The following is a 26195-nucleotide window of genomic DNA, read 5'->3' on the forward strand; positions in this document are numbered from 1 at the left end:
TTACTCAAGCATGAGGACCTGAGTTCAATCCCCAGCACCCAGATTAAAAGGCCACATTGGGGGCTGGAGAGTTGGCTCAGTGGTTGAGAGCACTGATTGCTTTTGCAGAGGACCACGGTTCAATTCCCAGCACCCAAAGGGCAGTTCACAACTGGCTGTGTGTAACTCCAGTTCCAATGAATATGATGCCTTCTTCTTACCACCTCAGGAACCAGACACTCACGTGGTGCACATGCGTACATGCAGGCAAACACTCATACACATAAAATAGTAAAGAAGTTTAAAAACAATTTAAAGCCATGTTGTAGCATGTACTTGTGATCCCAGTGCTGGGAGTTGAAATCCCCCCAAAAATGCTTTCTTTTATAAAATGCATTGGCATGGAGCTTCATCAGAGCAACAGAAAAATAACTAATACAGAAGAGGCAGAGGCAGGCAGATATCTGAGTTCAAGGCCAGCCTGGACTAAAGAGTGAATTCCAGGACAGCCAGGGCTACACTGAGAACACTGCCTCGGGAAAATGCAAGAAAGCAAACAAACAAAACCACCACTACCAATAACAACAATAAAACACCCCTCTGGGAGGCCCTGGGTTCTGTCTCCAGCACCACGTAAATGTCACATGGTGCAATGTGCCTGTGATGTCAGAACTTAGGCAGGAGGATCAGAAGTCCCAGGTTATTTTTGTTTTCCTAGTGAATTTAAGGACAGCCAGGGGCTGGAGAGATGGATCAGCGGTTAAGAGCACTGACTGCTCTTCCAGAGGTCCTGAGTCCAATTCCCAGCAACCACATGGTGGCTCACAACCATCTGTAATTAGATCAGATGCCCTCTTCTGGTATGTCTGAAGACAGCTACAGTGTGTTTATATGCAATAAATAAATAAATCTTAAAACAAAACAAAACAAAACACAACAGCCCAGAATGGAAGAGGGTACAAAGAGCAACTAAAAGAACTAATGAAAACGAGAGAAAATTTTGGCAATTATTAGCCCTAGAAACTACAAAGAGATACAGAAGAGATGAAACATAAACACATATATTGCATTATGTTCTTTTAAACAACACATAATGTGTTTGTAACCAATACAGGTAAACTTTATTTTGTGTCAGTTTGGTAGGTATCTTTTTTTTTTTTTTTTCTTTGTGTGTAGTTCCAGCTCTCCTAGACCTTGCTCTGTAGACCACACTGGCCTCCAACTCGGAGATCTGCCCACTCCTCCCTCCAGAGTGCTTTTTGCTTTGATGGAAGAGTAGCTGGACTCCAAAGATGCTATGCAGGGAGGATGACTTGATGTGATTCCGGTTTTCAAATTACTATTCAGACTATCTAGTCGAGATGCCAACCATGCGCTCCCAGTCCAGCTGGTCTGCATGAGCTGAGGTCAGAGGACAACCTAAGTTGTTTCTCTCCTGCCCGGTGGGTCCCTGGAATCTACCTCAAGCCGTCAAACGTGTTTACCCACTGAGCCATCAGAGGGTAGCATCTTTTCCCTACAATTATGTGTATTTATTTTTGATGCTGAGGGACAGAGTCTCGCTGTGTTGTTCGGAACTTGCTCTGTACCTAAGCATGATCTTGAGCTGTTCATCCTCCTGCCTCCGTTTCCCGAGTGCTAGAACTATAGTCACGAGCCATCAAGCTCAACCAAAGTTTTTTGAGTTGATGGTAAGAGTAGTGGGACTCCAAGGATGCCTTGCAGGAATGTGCTTCAGGTTTTAAATTATTATTCAGGCCACCTCGCCGGGAATGGATGGTCAGGCCTTAAACTCTATTAACAAAGAACAGGAATTGCAGTCTAGTCTAAAGATGACGGGTGGCCTGGCCTTGCTTGTGGAGCTGTTCTTGAAAAAAGTGGAGAAAATCAGGAATATATGAAAGGCAGACTGTGGGACTCGATGGCCAAATGAAAGTGACAGGCAGGGAAGATTTTCCTTCATCCCTGGGTGGCCTTAATTGGGAGCCACTCAATACTAATCTGAGACCCAGATCAGAGAACTGACCTGAAAGAGCTTTCAGAAGGGGAGGATGAAAGCGCGTAGTGTGACCAAGATACTGGGCTCTGTTTCACAACTGGAGAAACTGAGGCACCCGAGACCAGAGGACCGAGTCCGGGTGTCTAGGAGGGTCAGAGTGTCGGCGCGCGCTGGGAACCTGGGAAACGCCGAGGCACTCCAGGTTCCGCCCCTCGGCGGGCTCCTCGCTTCGGAGGCCCAATAAAGTTATTGAAATTGACGCGGTTGCTAAGGAAGTGGGTCGCCGAGCCGGGTTGCTAAGGAAGTGAGCGCCGCGGTCTCTCCCCATCCGGGGCAGCTGGGAATGGCTGAGCCCCGGGTTCGCCGCCGCCGCCCGTTCTCGGCTGCGGCCGCAGGTGAGTTCGAGATGCGGGGTCCCCGCGGGGCGCCCAGCATTATCCCGGTGTCGTTGCTCTGCGAGCCGCAGCATCCTTTGCCCGGCCTCTGTGGTATCTCTGACCACCCGGCTTCTTCTCGGGCGCGGCCGGTACGACCCCCCAGTCTCGGCCGCCGGTGCTCGCTCCTCACGGTCGGTCCGGGGCCACAGTCCCAGGCCCTGGCTGGAAAGGCAGCTCAGGATGCAAGAACCTGAGGTCCGAGCCTCAGGGCGGTGCCTGGCTCGCTGTGTGACCTTGGACAAACCCCTTGCCTTCTCTGGCAGCAACAGACCTGTCTGCCCATTGGGGTCTTGACACTTGCTGAGGAGACGTGTATATGAAAGGGCTCCAAGTGGGAAGAGGGTGAACGGCCAGGGTACTCTATGTGGAGACCAAGAGAACTGTTTGAAGTCTGAGTGCTTGAGTTTGAGGCTGGATAGCGTGGCGTTGAGTCTTCTCATCTGTAAATCAGATCATGGGATTGCCCTTCCGTGGGAAGCAGGGCGTCTGGAGTAGCTTGGGACACGATGTTTAAAAAACAAAACAAAACATGTTAATTGCATATAACGGGTTTCATGATGACGTTTCATCCGTGTGTATAATTTATTTTATTCGTGCTCCGCTCCCACTGACCCTTTCCCTTCACTTTCTAGTCCCTTCTAATTCCATGCCCTAGCGCAGTTTACAAGAATTCGGTTCTTTTCAGGAGCATGGGCGTTTTACCCGTGGCTACACTACAGAAGAAAATGCCTGCTACTCCCTCAATCACCAATAACTCCTGTGAGGTGTTAGGTTTGGGGGTGTGGTGGTGGTGGGGACACAGCACCTCAGTCAGGAGTGGGTGGCTGTGTTGTGAGCCCCTCCCCCTAGCAACCGTTAACTGCCCATAAATCCTCGTGTAGGGGTGGGTCCTGGTGAGCCCCTCCCCCTCCACAAAACACGTGGTTAAGAACTACTTATCACTAATGGGATGGAGCCTTTCAAGAAGGGGAAGATGGCTTGGAACCAGAAGGACTTAGGTGTATAGCTTGCCAGCGCATATGGGTATTCTAGACACCCTGGCCATTCCCCACCCACAGTTTTACTTTGTAGTCTACTCAGAGGAGGGAAGTTATTGACCTCTTAAAAGGTTCTGTACTTGTGCCATGCCTGTCACCCGGTATATTCATAACAAGAATAGGGGTATTTATCTCTTCTGAGAAGTGCTTAGAGCAGTAGCGATCATTTGCAACTTGATGCTTAAGAAGTTTTTTGAGACGTATTATCTCATTTAGTCTTCACAGACTGTGTCAGGCAGCTGGTGATGTCTCCCACTCTTGTAGATGAGGAACCTGTGCCTGAGAAAAGTGAACGGCTTGCCTAAGACTCTGAGGCTTAAGGTGTGATGGAGCTGGACGGCATTTTACTCCCCGCTCCCTGATGCCTCTGCTTTCTCAACAGTAACTGCTAGAAGGCCACAAGGGTATTTTGGGTTGCTCTAATTGCTTTGGCTAGAAGTTGTTCTCCCAATGGCACGGAAACAAGATCTCAGAAAAAAAGCTTTGCATGTTCTAGTTTGTCCCTAGCATATATTAATTTTATCTGATAAATTTGACTGACTTTTTAAAAATACCATTACTGTAGTTCGTGTGTGTGTGAGTGCCAGCCTGTGCTGTGGTGTGTGGAGGTGAGAAGTCGGCTTTGTGGAGTTGACTCCTTCCACCTTTCGGTGGGCCTTGGGGATCAAACGCCGTAGACTCAGGTTGTCAGGCCTGTGTGGCCAGTGCTTTCCCCGCTGAGCAGTCTCCCCTGCCCCATGTGATGTTTACATTCGTGTGTATGTGTGTGTTTTGAGCATACTTACCCTCCCTACTCCTGCTGATACCCTCTCTTCCCACATTGTCTCCCCTTCCACAGCTCCCCACTTTGATGACCCAGCCAGTCTAATTAGGACGGCTTATGGGAACACACATGAGGATTTATTTATAAGAGCACAAGTAACTTACTAGTGTTTCCATAGCTGAAGAAGTGCCTCTTTCTCAGTCACCATGGACTGCCTGTAAGTCCTCAGAGACCTTATGAAGCCCTCCCCACCCCTGTGACTAAATATTGATGGGCTCAGTCTCATAGACTTCTGCACAGATAGGCACAGCTGCTAAGAGTTCACAGGGCCACAGCATGTCCTACCCAGAGGCAGCATTCCACACACGCCACTCCCCTCTTCTGCCTCTTACATTCTTTCTATCCCCTCTTCTATGATGTTCTCTGAACCTTGAAGCGGGTGAAATGTCCCCATTTAGACTGAGCGCTCAGTAGTCCACTACTTCCAGCACCTTGGCCACTTATGAGCCTCAGTAGCCACCGCCCACTGCAAATGAAGCGTCTGTGAGCAAAGCTGACTCCATTACTAATCTATAGGCATAAACCTAAATATTTAGAAAGCAGTTTGACAGATACATCATAGCCATTTAGGAGCTCAACAGCAGTGACTCCCCACTAGGGCCTGGGTCTTCTCCACACGGGCTTTGACTAGGCTATAGGAATTGCTGTCTATGGAGAAGGCCGCAGTGCAAGCTGTTGGTTAGCCTGTAAATGTCCTGGCCCATCTTGCTGGGCAGGTCGTTACTGCAGGATGAAGCATCCACAACTGAGTGACACTGTTGATGGGAGCTCTTCCTTAGCAGGCTGCATAGCATCTTCTGCCCTGTGAACCATGGCCAGCAGCGGGGAAGCGTCCAGCTGAGTTTCAGCTTGGTTTCTCTTTGTCATGAAATCAAAGCTTGTACTGTCTTCAGCAACAAGTTCTTACATCTCATAATGGTGGGCAACCAACAGCAGTTGCGATAGCCTGTTTGGAGTACCTCGAGGACATCCCTGGTGATTTGAATGAGACCACTGAGACATCCAGCCCTGTGGGTTGAACAGCTGCCTGCTTCTTGGCCTGTACAGTGAGTGACAGCCGTTGGTGGACTACTGCATCTCCTTTTAATAATAAATCCCCTTTTATAAACGCTCTGATCCTCCATTCTGTCTGTTCCTTTAGCAAACCCCGACCAACAAGACATAGTAAGGTAGTCCACCCCTGGCACTAACATTTTCCTATAATAATTTGTGGCTATGAATCGCTCGGCACATTTGATAAATGTTAGCTGTCATTATTTGGGCTTAACTTAGCACGTGTACTGTATTTTGCATTCTGATCGTGGTTGGTGAGTGAGTATAGTGTGTGCTTATAATCTCAGGTCTGTCAGTCTTCAGAGATGATCAGAAGCATGAAGCAGTTGCCATTGTGGCAGTGTGTGACTGTGGTGTCATTGCAGGATTTCTCCATGAACTAGGACCTCCTTACCAGGATGGGTACAAGGAAAGGAGAAATCTGGTGCAGCGGGATGTGCTCAGGCAGTAGAATGTTGCCTAGCATACACGAACCCTGGATTTCTCCTCTAGTGCCAGGTAGACACTGGCATGGTGGCTCATGTCTGCAGTCCCAGAACTCGGGTGCCGGAGGTGGAGTTCAAGGCCACCTTGCCTGTATATCAAGTGTGGGGTCAGTTGGAGACACTTGAGGCCCTGCTTTTGTTTTAAGGAGGAAACTGGCTAATTGGAGGTTTTGTTGTTTGGAACCAAATTCAGTAAATGTTTATTACATTTCTCTATCCCAGGGATATACAGGATACTGTATCTTCATGGCCTTCAAGGAACCCCGAGTTTAACTTGCAAATAACTTCATTTGACAGTATTTGATCTGCCTGCCCATTGGGTGTCAGGCCTTGCACATGCTAGGGCACCCCACTAACCAGCCCACCTCTGGCCTCTTGGTTTTTGTTTAAGGCCGACTTGTTGCTCTGGCCAGCCTCTAATTCCTAGGCTCAAGTGATCTTGTCACCTTAGTTTTCTGAGCAAATGAGACTGTAGGTGTATGTTAACACATTTGCCTTGACTTGTCTAAATGGATTCATGGATTGTGTTTGTGTTGGCCATAGAGTAAAGCCTTACTGTCTTCTGCTGTGTCCTGAGATGTCTGCTAGGCACCCGGGTGGGAGCTAGTAGTGGGGTGGTGGGGGAGTGGGGAACCTCAGATTGCTCCTACATCTTTTTCTTTCCCTGTTATCTTTCCCTTCCCCCTCCCTTTCCTTTCTCCTCTCTTTTTCTTTTTCCATTATTTTTAAAGATTTATTTTCTGTGCACTGGTTTGCCTGCATGTATGTCTGTGTGAGGGCACCAGGTCCCCTGGAACTGGAGTTACAGTTGTGAGCTGACATGTAGGTGCTGGGAGTTGAACCTGGCTCCTCTGGAAGAGCAGCCAATGCCCTTAACTGCTCTGCCATCTCTTCAGCTCTCTTTCCATTTCTTCTTGTCTTTCCGGGGCCTTGTTATGTAGCCTAGGTTGGCCCCCTGCACTTGCTCTCCCGAGTGCCAGGTTCATACACATTTCAGGTCACCAAGGAAGAACCTTGTCTTGTGACAGTTGACACACTGCTGTCTGTATGGATCTTGATGCTCTGGAGTTCTGAATTGGGCCTTTATTTGGTCTCACTGGTACCCTTGAGGAAAGCAAGGTGCAGATTAAACTCTCCAGTGAACAATGGCAGAACTCCTAGGAAGAGAAGCCATGCTGCCGGGCAGAAGCACACCTCACACTGGTGTCCAGGTCTTCAGACGCCAGGCACAGTGCTCTTGTTGTGTTCCTGTGGCTTCGTTTGTGGGACATTTGCTGAGCAACAGGTATTTGCTGTGCAGCCCTGTGCAGCCCTGTGCTGCTATGACAGCAACGAGATGGCTGAGGTCCTTGTCTCACAGCGTTCAGCAGGTGCAAACCCAAAACCAAAAAGTAGGCAGACAGGATTTGAACTGGAGGAGCACAGTGGGAGCAGTGGCGCAGTAGTATGCTGGAAAGGCATTCTCCAGGGATGGGGAGGACACTGCTGTGTTAACTGGGGGAGGCGGTGACATTTTTGTTGAAGTTTGATCTCAGGAAGGGGCTCACTGTTTGAAGGTATACCAAAAGGATAAAGACTTCAAGGTGGTCCTGAGCTAATTCCAGAAACTGCAGGAAGTGGCTGTGATGGGGTGAGTGGAGAGGTGGCTGGGAGCAGGGGGAGTCTATTCTAGAGGAGTCTACACGCCATGGGACCACTGGAGGCTTCTCAGAAGGTGTCATCATCTAGGTGTTTTTGTTGGTGTGTGTGTGGATGTTTTGCCTGCATGGATGCCTTGTGTCTACAGAGGCCAGAGGGAGTGTCCAATCTCCTGGAACTGGAGTTACAGAGGGGTGTGAGCTAACATGTGTGTTCTGGGACCTGTGGAACAATACCTACTGAGTCACCTTTCTTTCTCTTTTTTTTGGGGGGGGGGGTTGTTTTTCTTTTTTTCTTTTGTCTAGATGAAAAAGCTCTTTATCTCACAATAATAACATACAGTAGGAACAATTATGAAATGATTATAAAAATTACTAGGTATGTTACATTCCAAAAGCCAAATCTGTTTATATTTGGCAATTTAGATACAGTATTTTATCACCTATCCTATCTTAATGAGTTTACAATTCTGTATCTAAATCATTTTCTATTTTAATTTGCATTACCATCCTAAAAACATTTTTTCAGGCCTAGAACATCTTCAGGTGTTCTTTCAGACATATATTTTTTTTAATTTATTATTTTTATTTTTTATTATATATTTTATTTTTATTTTTTTTATTAATTTTTTAAAATTTTTTTTAGCCACTGCCCAGCCCTGAGTCATCTTTCTAGACTTTAGAAAACCTTGTTGGTTTAAATAAGTAATTAATTTTTAAGACAGGGCCTATTGTAACCTAGGTTAACCTGATTAAGGATGGACTGGAACTTCTGATTCTTTTGCCTCTCTCCTGTGTACTGGGGTTATAAGTGTATGCTACCATACCAGATCATGTGGGCCTAGGGACTGAATTCAGAAATTTATGTATGCTGGATAAGGCCTCTACTAACTGAGTCACATCCCTGGCCCCTAGTTTTCTGTTTTTTTTTTTTTTTTTTTTCTTGTTGTTTGTTGTTGTTGTTGTTGTTTTTTTTTTTAAGATTTATCTATTGTTATATGTAAGTACACTGTAGCTGTCTTCAGACACACCAGAAGAGGACATCAGCTCTCATTATGGATGACTGTGAGCCACCATGTGGTTGCTGGGATTCGAACTCAGGACCTTCAGAAGAGCAGTTGGTGCTCTTAACCGCTGAGCCATCTCGCCAACGGTTCTGTTTTGTTTTTAAATCACTCTGAGGGCTGATGATAAGGTTCAGTGTAGAGTGTTCTCACTGTGTGCATGTGCCCTCCGTTCCAGCACCAGTGTCACAAAAGGAGGGCAAAAGAAAGTGAAGTCACCTGGCCTCTCTGGATTGTGAGTTTGAGAGAGCTTTAAGTGCCAGCCAGACTAGGTAGAAGGTTAGTAAAATGGTGGTGACCTTTTAGGGTGGTGGCAGGGGGTGGCTATGTTTTGGAGGTGGCCAGTAGGGTGAAAGGATTAAGGGTGACTCCCAAGTTTTTGGCCCAAGCAGTTAGGTAGATTTAGAGGTGCCATCTGCCTCTGAAAGGATTAGAGGTCTCTGGTGAGGGGCCCTGAGAGGAACAACTGAATTATTCCAAGAGGCCCAAGGTACTACCAGTGCCTTAGCCCCTGCTGAAGGAAGACAGCCTGGAGGGTCTTACAGTGTCCACCTAGGGCATCCAGGTCTGCTTTTTCCAGGCTGGCTCGATGCCTGTCTGTGGAGCAGTAAGTGGGCGCTCTGATGGGGTCCTGCTTACCTCTCTCTGGCTGTTTCAGTTGCTGTCCTAACCTGGGGATCTTGGCTGATAGAGGTTGGAAGGAATCTAGCCAGCTCTGGGGGAGAGCATAGACTCACTAACACAGCTCACCCCCAGCACCTCAGATGGCCATGCTCTCCCTGCCAAAATGCCTCTTTCCTGGCTGCTGAACAGTAGGTCTTAAGGTTCAGAGCTTTTTAGACAGGGGAAGGCTTTATAAAGCTGCTGTATTCTGCCAAAATTCCTAGAGGACTCTTGAACGTAGTAGCTCATCCAAGCAAGGGCTCCAGGCCTCATTTCCCATGTACTAGGAAAGGCCTTTGTGCATTTGGCCATCAGGGAGGCCTGTCAGCATTGTGGGACTCACAGCTGCACACACTACGCCAAGTAGCTCTGGTGTTTTCGTTGTTCCTTCTTGAGTCTCATGAGCAGATCCTCAGTCAGTGGTGGCCACATGGAGTGTGGGTTGTCCCAGGCTTCAGGTAAGGACATGGAGATACCTAGAAGTCAGTCCTATTTGCTAGTGTATTCTGTACCTGCTAGGGGTTAAGGTAGGAAGATTCATGCTGGTTTAAGTGTGCTGCGCATGACAGAAGCACTTCTTTTTTTTTTTGATTTATTTATTTATTATATGTAAGTACACTGTAGCTGTCTTCAGACGCTCCAGAAGAGGGCGTCAGATCTCAGTACGGATGGTTGTGAGCCACCATGTGGTTGCTGGGATTTGAACTCCGGACCTTCGGAAGAGCAGTCGGGTGCTCTTACCCACTGAGCCATCTCTCCAGCCCCCAGAAGCACTTCTTGAACATGCATAGTCTAAGCCTAGATTGGAAAAATCAGGGTCTGGATTTCACCAGGATCCACTCACCCAGATCAGAAGCGATGGTCTCCTTCCATTTCCCTCCAGTCAAGCCACAGAAACCAAAAGCAGTGCAGCAATGGCTGAGAAAGAGGAGCTACTGAAAGTGCTGAGGGTGGGTGAATTATGGGTGGAGCTGTTCAAACAGCTGGATGATCTCAAGGTGGAGCTGTCCTAGCTGCAGGTCACTAAAGTAACTGTTGTTAGCATCCTCTGTGTAGTCAAGATCTGAGCTGTCAAATCGAACTTTTGGGGTCACCTTTCTTAACCTTTGGAGAGAAAATCCTACAAAGACAAGAAGTACAAGCGCCTGACTTAAGACCCTAGAAGACAGGGGTCATGCAAGGGCAAGAAGCCCCTCACCTAGGCCCCAGAAGACAAGAGACCTACACACCCCTTACCCCCTTCACCAGGCCCAGAGCTGAAGACAGTGCAGGAGCTGCAGGAGGAGCTGTGCCTGCACACAGCTCGAAGGACACAGCCAAGGCCTGAGGTCACCCCAACAGTAAAACACGAAGCTGGCTCAGAACAACACCCCCACCCCCCAAGACTTGGTGCTAACAGCAAGCTGATAGTGTGTTGCGATAGCTAAGCTAAGGCTTGCTGAGCCCAGCTTGCAAGCCCTGCTTTCATTTGGTCTTCAGCAGTCTTTGTACAGGAACTGTTCCTCCAGTTCCCAGAAGAGGGAAGTAGAGACTGTGAGAGGCAGATACTTCCCCAGAGATGCTGATCCCGCATCCACCGCTCAGCCTACTATTCACTTCTCTAAGAAAGTTATTTATTAATTACAATTGTGCATGTTTGTGTGTGCATGGTATGTGTACATGAGGACATGTGTGCCGCAGTGTGCCTGTGAAGGTCAGAGGACTTTTGTAGAGTCAGTACATCTCCTACCTTTCTGTGGGTTTCAGGGGTCAAACTCGGCCATCCACTGAACCATCAAGCTGGCCTTCTACTGCTCCCTCCCTCCCTCCCTCCCCCTGTTCCTTAGAATGCAGAGCCTCTTGCACGATAAGCACATGCTCCACCACTGAGGGACATACTCAGCCCCATCTGCTGTTTTTCAGATGAGCAGTGACCGCAGCATCCATTTGTCCGAGGTCTTTCTCTTCTGTGCCTGGGTAACTAGTTTGAAATGCAAATAGCAACCAGGTGCGGTGGGACTTGGTTATAATCCTGAGTGCTACTCAGGAGGTAGAGGCAGAAGGGTCAGGAGTTGTTTGGGGTTACACAGTTCCTTTGAGGTTAGCGGGCATTATAAGAGACCCCATCTCAACAAAGAAACCAACCAAAAAGTGACTTCAAAGGATGTTTGAGGAGATGGGAAACTCCTTTGACTGTTTTAGAGTAATGGTGAATCTTCTTCAGTATTTGATGGATGAGGCTACAGACCCAGCTTTGGGCTAGATAGGCAGGCCAGCCTTATCCTTTGAAGTAGTCTAGCTGCTGCCGGCCTCACACAGCTGAAGCTGGAGTCTTGAGCTTCTTTTCCCAGTCACTTAACCCTCAACTCACTTAGTCCTGCCTGTTACATATACACGAAAGAGGGGAGGGTACAGAAGTCCTTCATTCAGTGCCTTTAGAAAGCTTCTTGGTGGGCCGGGCGTGGTGGCGCACGCCTTTAGTCCCAGCACTCGGGAGGCAGAGGCAGGCGGATTTCTGAGTTCGAGGCCAGCCTGGTCTACAAAGTGAGTGCCAGGACAGCCAGGGCTACACAGAGAAACCCTGTCTCGAAAAAACCAAAAAAAAAAAAAAAAAAAAAAAAAAAAAAAAAAAAAAAAAGAAAGCTTCTTGGTTAAGGGCTGATAAGATGGCTTAGCTGATAAAGGTGCCTGATGGCCTGAGTTCAAGTCCAGACACACAGTGGACAGAGAGAATCAGATCCTGCAAGTTGTTCTCCTACCTCCACACATGCACTGTGACCTTCACCCATGGGTGCACAACAAAATAGATGAACACAGTATTAAAAAAAAAAGGCTGTGGCTCAGATCTTTAATCCAGCACTCAGGAGGCTGAGGCAGTTGGATCTCTGTGAGTTCAAGCAGTCAGGGCTAAATGGTAAGACGCTGTCTGAAACTCATCCCCCAAATTAAAAAAAAATATATATATATATATTTAAGAAGATCTATTGGTCAAGCCAATGCTATCACAGAAAATTCTGTCACTTGTATTGTGACATGGGGAAATCAGTCAACCTGCCTGGACCTCAGTGTCTGTCTCTCTCTTAGTGTATGTTTAAGTATGTCTGTAGCTGCATACACAAACACATGACTGGGCCTTGAGGTGGACATCTTCTCCCTTGGTGCCTCTATGCTGGGCTTTCTCCCAGACTTTCTGGGTGGGGCGCTCAGAGCGTTTCTCCAAGCATACAGTGAGCCCTCTTGTTAGTACCACAGGTCTGCATTGCTTCTTGAGGTGGGAGTGTTTAAGGATCAGTTAATCCTGGTGACACATTGTGTCTCTTCACTCTGTCACCTGATTGCAGACACTGAGCTCATTGCCGGCAGATCTATCTTTAGTATACTGATGTAGTTAAATCATAATTTGCATTCGAGATCTCTCTCCCACCAGTGATAATGGGGTGGGGTTGGTTGGTTTTTAAAATTTGGGCCTGTTACAGCACTTTCATTTTCTCATACTAGAGCACAGGATAGATGTGGGTGTGGTCCAGGTGAAGTAGAAAGACAACTGAGGTTTGGGACATTAATAAACTGTCACTCATGCTGGAGTCTGCCATAGCACCTTTGCACAGGTTTCAGTGGGGCTGTGTGGGCTTCAGTGTAGGAGACACGCTGGGCGGAATAGGAGCTGCCTCTAGCAGCCCAGGGGTGGGAGCAGTCAGGACTCTGCTGACAATCCTGGAAGCTGAGCGCAAAGCTCGCTGGTAAATTGTGGAACATATAGTGTCAGCCCAGGTGACTAAGATGATTATGGGCAGGTGGTCTTCGGTTTTGCAGGCTGAGCGGGAAGGAAGTGGAGATGCTCTGACAGGCACCATCTCCCCTTGCTGATGCTCGCTCTGCAGCCCTTTTTAAGGGGAAATTTTCCTGTTTAAGAAAATAAAATTTCCAGGAGGTGGTGGTGCACGCCTTTAATCCCAGCATGTGGGAGACTGAGAAAGGCAGATCTCTGAGTTAGAGGCCAGCCTGGTCTACAGATCAAATTCCAGGAAAGTCAAGACTAGACAAAGAAAACCTATCTTGGGGGTGGGGGAGAAGGAAAAAAAATTCCAATAAGGAAAAGTCAAGGAAATCATGGTAAGGTCCTACCACTAAGTTCCTCTTGGACTCAAGCTGGCCTTAGCTTCCCAGCATGCTTGACTCAGCCTTCCCAGGAGCTTGAGTTGGTAGTAGGTATTTCAACCATATATATTTCAACCATAATTAAAAGAAATTATTCAGTGAGAAGCCAGAGAGTGTTTTTTTTTTCCTCCTTTCCATTTTGGAAATCTCAAGCACCATGACCGGCACCCCCAGCCTGCACTAGCATTAGGACAGTGCCTTCACCTTATCCCAATGTTCTCAACCTGTGGGTCTCGACCCCTCTGGGGTGAACCGATCTTTCACAGGAGTCACACACCAGATATTTATATTACAATTTATAACAGTAGCAAAATCACAGTTATGAAGTTGCAATGAAAATGATTTTATGGTTGGGGTCCTCACATGATAAGGAACTGCATTAATGGGTCACAGCATTAGGAAGGCTGAAAACACTGTTTTAACGTCATCTACTGCATGCTGATTATTTTGAAACAAATTATATATGCATAACTTTACCTGAAAATTCTCGTATCTATCTTAAAAAATAAACTTTTTTAAAAATTTATTTATTTTTTAAAGATTTATTTATTTATCTGTAAGTGCACTGTAGCTGTCTTCAGACATTCCAGAAGAGGGCATCAGATCTCATTACAGATGGTTGCCAGCCACCATGTGGTTGCTGGGATTTGAACTTAGGAGCAGTCAGTGTTCTTAACCGCTGAGCCATCTCACCAGCCCCAATAAACTTATTCTTATAATATTTTTATGTGTATGTGTGTGTGCCTGCATCATGTATATATGTGCAGCACATGCATGTGAAGGTAGATGTCAGACCTCCTGAAACTAGAATTACAGGTGGCTGTAAGCCACCTAATATGGAAGTAATGGAGAGGCTCTCTGATTTTCACCCCCATAGCCATGCACCTCCCCCCCACCCACACACACACACAAGAAGTAGAGAACATGCCAGGTGTGGTGGTGCACATGTGTAATGTCAGCACTTGGGAAGAGAATGGAGAAAGGCCAGGAGTTCAAAGCCATCCTTAAGCAGGGCATGGTGGTGCATGTCTTTAATCCCAGCACTCGGGAGGCAAAGGCAGGCGGATTTCTGTGTTCGAGGCCAGCCTGGTCTACAAAGTGAGTTCCAGGACAGCCAGGGCTATACAGAGAAACCGTCTTGACCCCCCCCCCCCAAAAAAAAAGCCATCCTTAGGTACATAGCTCGTGATAGCTATCCAAGGCTATATGAGACCTTACCTTAAAGGAGAAGGAGACATGAGGTGGCTATGAAGCCTTGTAGGAAATTTCTGAACGTTTTACTGTTAGATTCAAGAGGGGTCTTCTGCCCCACTCCCAGACAAACGCTTCTGTGACAGGGGGTAGGTACCTCTTTGGATTCAGGGCTGACTATTTAAAAGAACATGGTACTTGCAACATTGGGGGAATGAATAGTAAGATCAGGCACTGCTGATCTTACTGGGATGCTCTTTCACGTCACTCTCTGACAATATGTCTGTCTTCAGATGCTCAAACCAAAATCAAGCCTTGTTTCCTCAAGCAGGGAATGGCTTTATTGCTTCTTTTCTCCTCAGTTATGTACACGAACCCATCAAAAAATCTGAAGAAAAAGGCAGACAGATAAAAGAAGGCTTACAAGCTCACTAACCAGAGAGCAGCATGGCTTCCAGTCCTGTTGCCCCACTCCTGGGTATCATTCTTCAGGGCACCCATTCTTCTTCAGGGCATGCTTTCTACCAACCAGCTTCACTTGACAGAAGAAACAAAGACTTATAGAACTTTAGTTTTATAGACAGGTTCTAAAAGAGGCAGCACTTGGCTGGTGAGATGGCTCAGTGGGTAAGAGCACCCGACTGCTCTTCCGAAGGTCAGGAGTTCAAATCCCAGCAACCACATGGTGGCTCACAACCATCCGTAACTAGATCTGACTCCCTCTTCTGGTGTGTCTGAAGACAGCTACAGTGTACTTACATATAATAAATAAATAAATCTTAAAAAAAAAAAAAAAGGGGGGCAGCACTGGCTGGGTTGTCACCTCCTCTGTAGGTCAGACTGGCCTCAAATGCACAGAGATCCAGCTGACTGCCTCTCCTGGGATTAAAGGTGTGTGTGACCCTTTACATGAGATTCAGACAGAGCTGTGGAGTACCAGAGCAGGTGCTCATTTTTAGGCCTATCAAACGCTAAGGGTCAGGCTTTGATTTTTTTTTTTTATTATAGCAGGCAGTTTTCTAGATTTATATTTATGTGTTTGTTTTGCCTACACGTGTATGCCTTGTACCTACAGAGGTGGTATATCCCTGGCATGGGGTTTACAGGTGGTTGTGAGCTGCCATGTGGTTGCTGGGAACTGAACAAGGGTTATTGGCAAAGGCAAGTGCTCTAACTGCTGAGCCATCTCTTCAAATCCTACCCTACATTAAAAAAAAGATGGATTTTTATTTTTATTTGTGTGTGTGTGTATGAGTGTATGTTTAGTTGCCTTAAAGAGGCCACAAGAAGGAGGTAGTTTCCTGAAGCTGGAGTTACAGGCCATTGTAAGTTGCTGTGTGGGTTCTGGGGACTGAACCTGTGCCCTCTGTAAGAACAGGCAGAGTGCTCTTAACCACTGAGCCCTCTCCTCAGCTCCCTAATTGAATTTACTAGGTAATCCATTAACATTATTCACAGATGTTTCTGAGATAGGGCTCATGTGTCTTGTGTGTCTTAGCCAGCTCCTAATCCTGTGTAACTGAGGATGTCTTTGAATGCTGGCCCTCCTTGCCTCCCCCTCCCGGTGCTGGGGTTGTAGCTGTGTGCCATCATTTCTGGGTTTATTTGGTGCTGTGAATCAAACCCAGGGTTTCTTTTATGCTCAGCAAGCTTCTACCAACTGAGCCGCATCTCTAGCCCATGATTTAAAAAGGTCGATTAGATAACATATCACGTGATTTAAAACCCAGTAGCTTTGAAAGTGCAAACAATGAAGTTCTTTTTCTGCCTTGGCCCTCAGCCACTTGGCTCATTTAAGGAAAAGCAGTCTTACCTGACAGCCACTACTGCTGTCTGGCTCTTGCTCTTCCCTCCTATAAGTAGAGGTTGGATTTTGCTGTTACTTTGGTATTTTGAGACAAGATGACCAGGTGTGGCTCAGGCTGGCCTTCAAGTTACCATTGTTTTGACTACAGGTGATACTACACCTGGCTTCTTTATTTTATTCACTCATGAGAAAATGCAAAATTAGCCAGGTAATGGTGGCACAGGCCTTTAACCCTACTACTGAGAGGCAGAAGTACTTAATGGCTGTGGGTTCAAGACCAGCCTGGTCTACAGAGCTAGTTCCAAGACAGCCAAAGCTATACAAAGAAACCGTGTCTCCGAATCAATCAATACACTGTTGCACAGCTATAACCCCAGCACCGGGAGGTGGAGCCAAGGAGGGCAAGCATTCAAAATCATCCTTAGCTACACAGGGCTGGAAGCTGGCTAAGACACACAAGATACACCAGCCTTACCTATCTCAGAGAGAGGTAAGTAGGTGGGGAGTTGTGGTTGGGTGGGGGGGAGAGAGAGAGAGAGAGAATGAGAATGAGAATGTAAATGTAGAATTATTCCCTCAATGCAAGTATTATGTTCTTTTAAATAGTCTGTAAGGTATGTTTTATATCTTTTATAACTAGAGATGAATAAATTCCTCTGTGTGTATGTGTCTACCTTTATTTTTCAACAACAAAGTCTTACTACCTTATACTGGTCTTAAATCTCTGAGCCCTGGTGGTCCTCCCGGCTCAGCCTCCCTAGTGCTGGAGTCACAAGTGAGCCACTGTTCCCATCTAGAAACATTATAACTCCCGTTGTGATAATGGCATCCTGGGCACCAGGGTGCAGAATGTACTTTCGGGCTGGTGTGCCCCAGGATTTCAGCGTCCTTATACAGAGACTAATGCTCCCCTTGAAATCCCCTGTGGAGGATTTCAGAGCCCTGATATGGAGACTAATGCTCCTCTAGGTGAAGTCGGCCTGTGGAGGTGGCTTAGGCTGGTGAAATTGTTGCTTTTCTCTCCTTGTGGTGCTTTTCTGTCAGAGCACATGATCTATGACACAGGCTGCATTTCCAACACTCCGTCCTTGAACTCTGGGCCAATCTGTTGGCTGGCCATTCCCTGGGCTCTTAGAGGACCTGAGTTGCGGTGTATTGATTAGAAATGTATTAGTGTGCACTCTGTGTGTCTGTGACTGCTTCTTGCAGAGCTGTTCCTGTAGATCTGCCAGACATTTATTTTTATCCCCGTTTGAAGAGGCCACACACCCATGAGAGGAGGACTTGGGAGATACAGCTATGTTGGAAGAACAGGAAAATCTGTATTCCTATCACTGAAGTGAACCACGGCTGATGTTTTGTTGAGTGTTTATCTATAATCATGACAACATGAAACCAATGTAATCCTATAAACAGCTTTTTCATGTATAACCATTTTCTAGTCATTATAGAGCCTTGCTAAATGTCTTTTTTCTGCTTTAATTAGACTTTATTATGCTTTATTAGACTTTTTTTTTTTGATAAAACTGCGTACTTGTAAGATAAAATAAATGTAAGTCTTCGTTATATTTTGGAGGTATGAGGAGACAAACTCTTACCGTTTTGTCCAGACTGATCCTAAAGTCAAACTCAAGTGGCCTCTGGCTGGGCATCTGGGGTCAGCCAGTACTAAGTGTCTTTTAAAAGATGGACCAGTGTAGTGGGCTTTCCTTTGCTTTGCTTTTTCCTTTTGAGACGGTTTTACCATGTAGCCGTTGTCTTTCATGGAACTTGTTTTGTGACTCCCTCCCAGTGCTAGGGTTAAAAGCTTAGCTGGGGTCTCATTTGCTCTTTTTAGGTTTAAAAGAGAAATGATCAAACATTGCAGGTGAAGTTGAACCTGTCCTCCCCTCTAGTTAAATTGTCTCACTTGTTCCCTCCATTGTCCAGTCTGGACAGCTGACAGTCATCCTCTGGTTTAGACTGTTATCTATAACATGAAATTGGTTGTTTGGTGTTTTGGGGGACAGGATCCCATTTGGTGGGTGAGTCTGGACTAAAACTTGTCAATTCAAGGACTGGCTAACTTTTTCTACAAAGGTCTAGATGGTAAGTATTGTGGGTTAGGGGGTAGGGAGCGTATTTTCTCTGTTAAAGCCACTGCACTGCTGATTTGTAGTCACCACAGCGCCAAGCATATGCAGAGTAGTCTCACGGCTGTGTGTCAGTGAGCTGTGTTTACAGAGATGCGTGTGGGCCTGATCTGGGCTTTGTAGACCTCTTATGTATTACTTTGTGTGTGTGTATATATATATAATTTATTTATTTTATATATGTGAGCACACTGTCACCTTCTTCAGACACACCAAAAGAGGAACATTGGATTCTATTATAGATGGTTGTGAGCCACCATATTATTGTTGGGAATTGAACTCAGGACCTCTGGAATAGCAGCCAGTGCTTTTTCTTCTTTTTCTTTTTAAAGATTTATTTATTATTATATCTAAGTACACTGTAGCTGTCTTCAGATGCACCAGAAGAGGGCATCAGATCTCGTTTCAGATGGTTGTGAGCCACCATGTGGTTGCTGGGATTTGAACTCAGGACTTTCAGAAGAGCAGTCAGTGCTTTTAACCGCTAAGCCATCCCCCCAGTCACCTGTTTTGTTTTGTTAAAAAAATCTTCAGCCTTCTTTTTTTTTTTTTTTTGGTTTTTCAGAAAATTTCAGAAATCTGCCTGCCTCTGCCTCCCAAGTGCTGGGATTAAAGTCATGCTCCACCACTGCCCGGCATCTCCAGCCTTTTTATTTATTACTTTACTGACTGTTGTTCTGGACTATCTGCAGTGTGGATGTACTATATTTTAATTTTTGATTTCCCAATAAACGGATGTGAGGGTGTACATTTTGTTTTCTGTTATAGCACTACTGGGGGCTGCAATTGTAGCTTAGTTGGTGGAGTATTTGCATAAACTAGACATGGTGGTAGTCAGAAGTTCAAGCTGACCTTAGTTAGGTAGTGAGTTGAGGCCTTGGCTACATGAGACCCTATCTCAAAAGCAAAAAAGAAGCATCGTTTCTGTTTGTTTCTGCACATGTGCAAGGTTCCATCAGGACAGGACTATGTACAGAATTTGTAGTTGCTGAGGGCTTTGATGCTGCAAACTGAGCCAGGAACTCCATGTGTTAAGGACAGCACCACTGGGCTGGGTTTTTTGTTTGGTTGGGTTTTTTGAGTTATATTCATTTATTTTGTATGGGTGTGTTTGTGAATATGTGTGTGAGAATGTGTGCATAAATGTGCCTGTCATTGTGTATATGTAGAAGTTGAGACAACCTTTGGGAGGCCATTCTCTCATCCTACCAGAGATGAAAGTTGTCAGACTTAGCAGCAAGCCATCTCACTGGCTGTCCCTGATTGATTGATTGATTGATTGATTGATTGATTGATTGACACAGGGTCTAACTGTGTAGCTCTGACTGAGCTGGAGTAGACCAGTCTGGCCTCAAACTCACAAAGATTCGCCTGCCTCCACCTCCTGAGTGCTAAGAGTGTATCAGTGTGCTGTGCTGGCCGCTGCCCTTGTGGGTTTTGTTTGTTTGTTTGTTTTTGTTTTTCAAGACAGGGTTTCTCTGTATAGTCCTGGCTGTTCTGGAACTCACTTAGTAGACCAGGCTGGCTTCGAACTCAGAAATCCACCTGCCTGTGCCTCCCAAGGGCTGGGATTAAAGGCGTGCGCCACCACTGCCAGGCTCTTGTGGTTTGTTTTTTGTTTTGTTTTTTGTTTTTTGTTTTTTCCAGACAGGGTTTCTCTGTGTAGCCCTGGCTGTCCTGAAACTCACTCTGTAGACCAGGCTGGCCTCAAACTTATCCTCCTACCTCTGCCTCCCGAATGCTGGGATTAAAGGCATGTGCCACCACACCCGGCTGTTTTTGTTTGTTTGTTTGTTTGTTTGTTTGTTTTGTTTTTTTAGCACCACCCTGGTCAATAAAATGTGAACTGGGGGCTGGGAGTGTGGTTCAGTGGTAGAGTGCTTGTGTGGCATATACAAAGCTGTGGTCTCAGTGACCACACTTACACTTTAAAAAACAGAACTCACCTAATGTACAATGTGACCAGTTTGTGACCTCTGTCCTAGTAACACACAGTTGCTCAGAATGCAGTTGACACCAAATTCTAAACTCGGAGGTGAGTCTCCATGACAGCCAGCAAGGGCAACATGAGTCCCAAATGAAGTACTTAGGGAAGAGTGTGGAAGACTATGGCTCCCCTGAGAAACACATAGCTGATCTTCTCAGCAGGCACAGGCCACAAGGTTGGAGAACTTAGCTTGGCACAGCCAGCCAGTGGGCATTTGCCCGGGACGCAGGTTCTGCCAGACAAGGTCCCCAGGAAGCCGGTGGCTGGTGGCTGACCCAGCTGCTGGGTTTCTCTCAAGATTTATCACTGTGATTAGAGCTGCAGGAGAACAGAGGCAGGTAAGAGAGAGTGCAGCACGGTCCTGAGAATGCCCTCTCTTCGGAGGAGGACCCAGACCAAGATGCGACGCCCCAGAGGCAGGAAATTGAATTGAAATAGAATTAGTCTTCCTGAAGTAAAACATCAATAATACATGGCTACCAGCCTAGCAGGGTGAGCTCAGAAAAGAAATGTGTTCAGAGTTGAGGAGATTACAGAGAGGACTCATTATGAGGCGTTTCTTCCCTGGTTAGGAGTTTGGAAGATGAATGCGGATCATTAAACACTTCCTTCGTTTATCATCATACTTTACAGCTCAAAAAGTAGCTGTAAGGAAGTGGGCAGGCCTGTAGGTCGTCTTTGCAGGGGAGTTTTATGAAACAGACTCAGGCCACGTGTTTTCACAGGTGGGAGTGGGACAGGCAGACTGCATCCTCAGGAGGACTCCACCCTCCTCAGGAGGAGGCCGTGCACAGGAGCCTGTCTGCTCATGCCCAGCCCTTCACCCTCCACACTCTTCTCTCCCTTATAGCATGGAGGTTCTCTGTCCAGCTGCTGGGTGCTACATCTGAAGCTTTCCCAAGGGAGGCTCTGAGGCCACTGTTTGCCTTGGTACCCACACCAGCTTGCTAATCTAGAGAGATGTAGCAGGTCCTAGTTTGCTTTGTGTTGCTGTGCTAAAACACCATGATCAAAGTAACTTGGAGAGGCAGGGGGATTGTTTGGCTTATAGGTGACAGTCTGTCATGAAGGAAAGCTAAGGCAGAAACTCAAGGCAGGAACCAGCATGCAGGGCCGTGGAGGGACTCTGCCTACTGACTGCTCAGCCTGCTTTCTCATACAACCCAGGACCACCTGGCCAGTGATGCCACCAGCCACAGTGAGCTTGCAAGTCAGTCCTAGGTCCTGAAGATGCCCCTAGGCTTGCCTTCAGGCAGATCTGATGGGAATTTTACTGGTTGAGGTTTCTTCTCAGATGAATGTAATTGAAGAAAACTAGCCCCCTAACCAACACAAGAGGCGACTGGGCACAGTTAGAGCTGGGGACATTGCACAGAAGGAAGAGCCATTCCAGCACTTGTTCTCTGTTTTCTTTACTTTTTTTAATTAGATATTTTCTTCATTTACATTTCAAATGCTATCCCAAAAGTCCCCATACCCTTCCCCTCCCTGCTGCCCAACCACCTACTCCTGCTTCCTGACCCTGGCATTCCCCTGTACTGGGCATATAATCTTCGCAAGACCAAAGGCCTCTCCTCCCAATGATGGCTGACTAGTCCATCCTCTGCTACATATGCAGCTAGAGACACGAGCTCTGGGGGTACTGGTTAGTTCATACTGTTGTTCCACCTATAGGGTTGCAGACCCCTTCAGCTCCTTGGGTGCTTTCTCTAGCTCCTCCATTGGGGGCCCTGTGCTCCATTTTCTTTATACCTTTTAACTGAATTCATCAGTTAGTTTGTTTGACCTGACTCACCTGGAAAACTCTATGTAGACCAAGGTGACCATGCTGGTCTCTCTCTCTCTCATAGAGATCCACCTGCCTCTGACTTCCAAGTGCTAGGATTAAAGGTGGATGCCTGAGGCCCACAGAGACCAGAAGAGGGTGAGACATCATGGAACTGGAGTTATAGATGGACATGAGTCACCATGCGGTTTCTGGGGGCTGAAACCCCGTGCTCTACAAGAGCAGCCAGTGCTCTTAACCTCTGAGCTGCCTCTTCAGCCCTTTTATGTTGGAGACAGGACCTCAGTCTGTAGTCTTGGCTGGCCTCCAACTGCCTTCGCCTCCTGAATGTTTTCTTTATAGATTCTTGGTTCCATGTGATAAAATTCCCAATTTTGACTAAAAGACTATAAAGAATGGACTAGCCTTGTGCAAATTTCTTTAAATGGCATGAGATTTAGTTCTTAGTGAGTACCAGTGGGTATTCGATCTCATTTTTTTTTTTTTTTGGTTTTTCAAGACAGGGTTTCTCTGTGTAGCCCTGGCTGTCCTGGAACTCACTCTGTAGACCAGGCTGGCCTCGGACTAAGAAATCCACCTGCTTCTGCCTCCTGAGTGCTGGGATTAAAGGCGTGAGCCACCACGCCCGGCTGGATCTCATTTTTTTTAAATGGAAAACTACAAAATAATTAGTAGAAAATTGTTGTTTAATAGACAAAATTAAAGTTTAACCGTATAGTCTCTGCACATAGGGACTCTACACATATAGTCTCTGCACATATAGTCTCTGCACATAGGGACTCTGCACATATAGTCTCTGCACATATAGGGACTGCACATATAGTCTCTGCACATATAGTCTCTGGACATATAGACTCTGCACATAGGGACTCTGCACATATAGTCTCTGCGCATATAGTCTCTGTACATATAGTCTCTGCACATACAGACTGCACATATAGTCTCTGCACATAGGAACTACACATATAGTCTCTGTAGATATAGTCTCAGCACATATAGACTCTGCACTCTGCACATATTATAGTCTCTGCACATATAGTCTCTGCACATGTAGTCTCTGCACATGTAGTCTCTGCACATGTAGTCTCTGCACATGTAGTCTCTGCACATATAGCCTCTGCACATGTAGTCTCTGCGCATATAGTCTCTGTGCATATAGTCTCTGCACATGTAGTCTCTGCACATGTAGTCTCTGCACATGTAGTCTCTGCACATGTAGTCTCTGCGCATGTAGTCTCTGCACATATAGTCTCTGCACATATAGACTCTGCACATGTAGCCTCTTCACATGTAGTCTTGCACATATAGTCTCTGTGCATATAGTTTAGTCTCTGTGCATATAGTCTCTGCATATGTAGTCTCTGCACATGTAGTCTCTGCACATATAGTCTCTGCACATGTAATCTCTGCACATGTAGTCTCTGTGCATATAGTCTCTGTGCATATAGTTTCTGTGCATATAGTCTCTGCACATGTAGTCTCTGCACATATAGATTCTGCACATATAGTCTCTGCACATATAGACTCTGCACATGTAGTCTCTGCACATATAGTCTCTGCACATGTAGTCTCTGCACATGTAGTCTCTGCACATGTAGTCTCTGCACATATAGACTCTGCACATATAGTCTCTGCACATATAGTCTCTGCACATATAGACTCTGTACATGTAGTCTCTGTACATGTAGTCTCTGCACATGTAGTCTCTGCAGCGACCACTGATGACAGTGTCAGAAGAACTTTCTGTTTCTCTCTTTGAAATTCTGAGAGTTGAAGCCATGGTATCCCACATAGTAGGCATGTGCTCCTCTGCTGAGCTCCACCTCCACCCCCAAGCCTGTAATACTGATTTTGACCCATCATCATTGCAGCATACAGATACAGTAGAGATGCTGTAAGTACCTTTGCCAGTTACCCTAAAGAAAGGCAAATGACTCCTGTTTTTGCAGAACTTACAGAAAACACTTTCAAAAAGAGTAAGAGATATTCTAGTTTTTCATTCTAATTTTTAAAAGAATTATTTATTTATTTTATGTATATGAGTACACTGTTGTTGTCTTCAGACACACCAGGAGAGGGCATCAGATCCCATTACAGATGGTTGTGAGCCACCATGTGGCTGCTGGGAATTGAACTCAGGACCTCTGGAAGAGCAGTTAGTACTCTTAACCACTGAGCCATCTCTCCAGCCCCCTCATTCTAATTTTTAAAAAAGGTTTATTTATTCATATGTTTCATGTATATGAATGCTCTGTCTTCATGCACACCAGAAGAAAGCATCAGATCCCATTACAGGTGGTTGTGAGCCACCATGTGGCTGCTGGGAATTGAACTCAGGACCTCTGGAAGAGCAGCCGTCTCCTAACCACTGAGCCATCTCTCTAGCCCCTTCATTCTAATTTTTATTTTTACCTTTTGTGTAATAGTTTTCCCAATTCTTTGAGAACACCATGCAGTGTACCTTGACCGTGTTCTTTCCTAACTTTCCCTCCTTTTATTTTCTCGCAGATCTCCCTTCCTCCATCCCTCCCACCTTCTTGGTCTTTTCTCTACTTTTTGTCTTTTTCATAACCCACCAAGTCCAGTTAATGCTGTTTGTATACTGATGGATGTGCCCATCCACTAGAGGGCGAGTGACCTAGCAGGGCCAGCACTCAGAGCCGACTCACGCTCCCCAAGCCCTCGACGGGTCAGTCAGTGGTTCCTCAGTAGGGTTCTAGAATGCTGGCCAGCTTGATCTTGTGCAAACCACCAGAGCTGCTGTGAGTTCCTGAGTGTAGAAGTCCTGTCAGGTCCAGACCTCCTTCATTCCTGCCTTCCCTGACCTCTGTTCTTTACTGTCCTTTTGCCTTTTCTTGCATAATGGTCTCTGAACCTTGTGCAGGGAAGGGGGATGTAGAGGAACCATGTGTGGCTGAGCACTCCACAGGGGCTGCTTATTCTCTGCACCTGACCATTTGTGAGTTTCAGCATTAACTGACATCCCTTGCCCAAGGGAACTTCTCTGAAGAACTGAGAGCTGTGCTCATGTATAGATATGTAAATTCAGAGTGCAGACATTATGTCCACTTATGCAAGTAGGGGCAGTAGGTTCACTCCTGTGGAGTGGGCCTGAAGTACAGCTAGAAATTATTTGGCCATTCCCATATTTTTTTGTGCCACTGTTGTACTCATGGACGCGGTGCCCCTGTAGTCTGCAGGGGTCGAAGCTGCAGAAGACTGCTGAAGCTCCCCACCCTCCCCCACCCCAGCAGCCTTACAGCACTGTGAAAGCCAGCCTGCAAGAAGCAGCTTCCTCATCAGCACCACTTGATTTCCTCATCCCCTGTGACTGAGTGTGTGGTGTCTTCAGAAGCAGGCTCTTAGCATTCAGTTCTGGTGGGCAGCCAAGAGCACTGACAGTAATCTTCACTATTTGTGGGTCTCTGGGACACCCTGATCAACCGCTTGAGGGAGGTATCCCAGGCGTGGCACTGGACGTTTCTATTTGTCAACTGTCATCTTTTCAGGATAGCTCCAACTCTTCTCTATGCTGCAGTGTCTACCAAGTACATACATGCTTTACTCAGCAATTCAACCTCTTGGGATTTATTTTTTTATGTATATTTGTCTACATATGGAATAGTTGTGTGTCCTAGGTTTTTCAGGGTGGACTATCAGGAACAGGTAAAGTGTATGTATTTTTTGTTCAAGACAGAATTATGTAGCCCAACCTGGCCTCAAGCCCATAATCCTCCTGCCTTTACTGAGTAAGTGCAGGGATTACAGGTATGGACCACCGCATCCAGCAACTTAAGTGCATTTATAGCATAGAGGTTAAATAAGTTATAATGTATCTATACAATGGAATACCATGCTGCAGTCATTAAAAGATAAAGCTCAGCCGGGCGTGGTGGCACACGCCTTTAATCCCAGCACTCGGGAGGCAGAGGCAGGCGGATTTCTGAGTTCGAGGCCAGCCTGGTCTACAAAGTGAGT

The 26195-nt window shown here is 46.3% G+C and overlaps 1 protein-coding gene across 1 annotated transcript in view; it reads left to right on the forward strand.

Annotated features, from left to right (window-relative positions):
• The first annotated feature begins 2284 nt into the window (after nt 1-2284).
• Nucleotides 2285-26195, forward strand: part of Kif3b (kinesin family member 3B) — a 43160-nt gene continuing 19249 nt past the window's right edge. Inside the window, exon 1 of the mRNA XM_021150026.1 lies at nt 2285-2373. The gene's annotated coding sequence lies outside the window, so the exon portion shown is untranslated. The remainder of the gene's footprint in view (nt 2374-26195) is intronic.

Source organism: Mus caroli, chromosome 2 (genome assembly GCF_900094665.2).
Source record: "Mus caroli chromosome 2, CAROLI_EIJ_v1.1, whole genome shotgun sequence".
Classification (NCBI taxonomy): domain Eukaryota; kingdom Metazoa; phylum Chordata; class Mammalia; order Rodentia; family Muridae; genus Mus; species Mus caroli.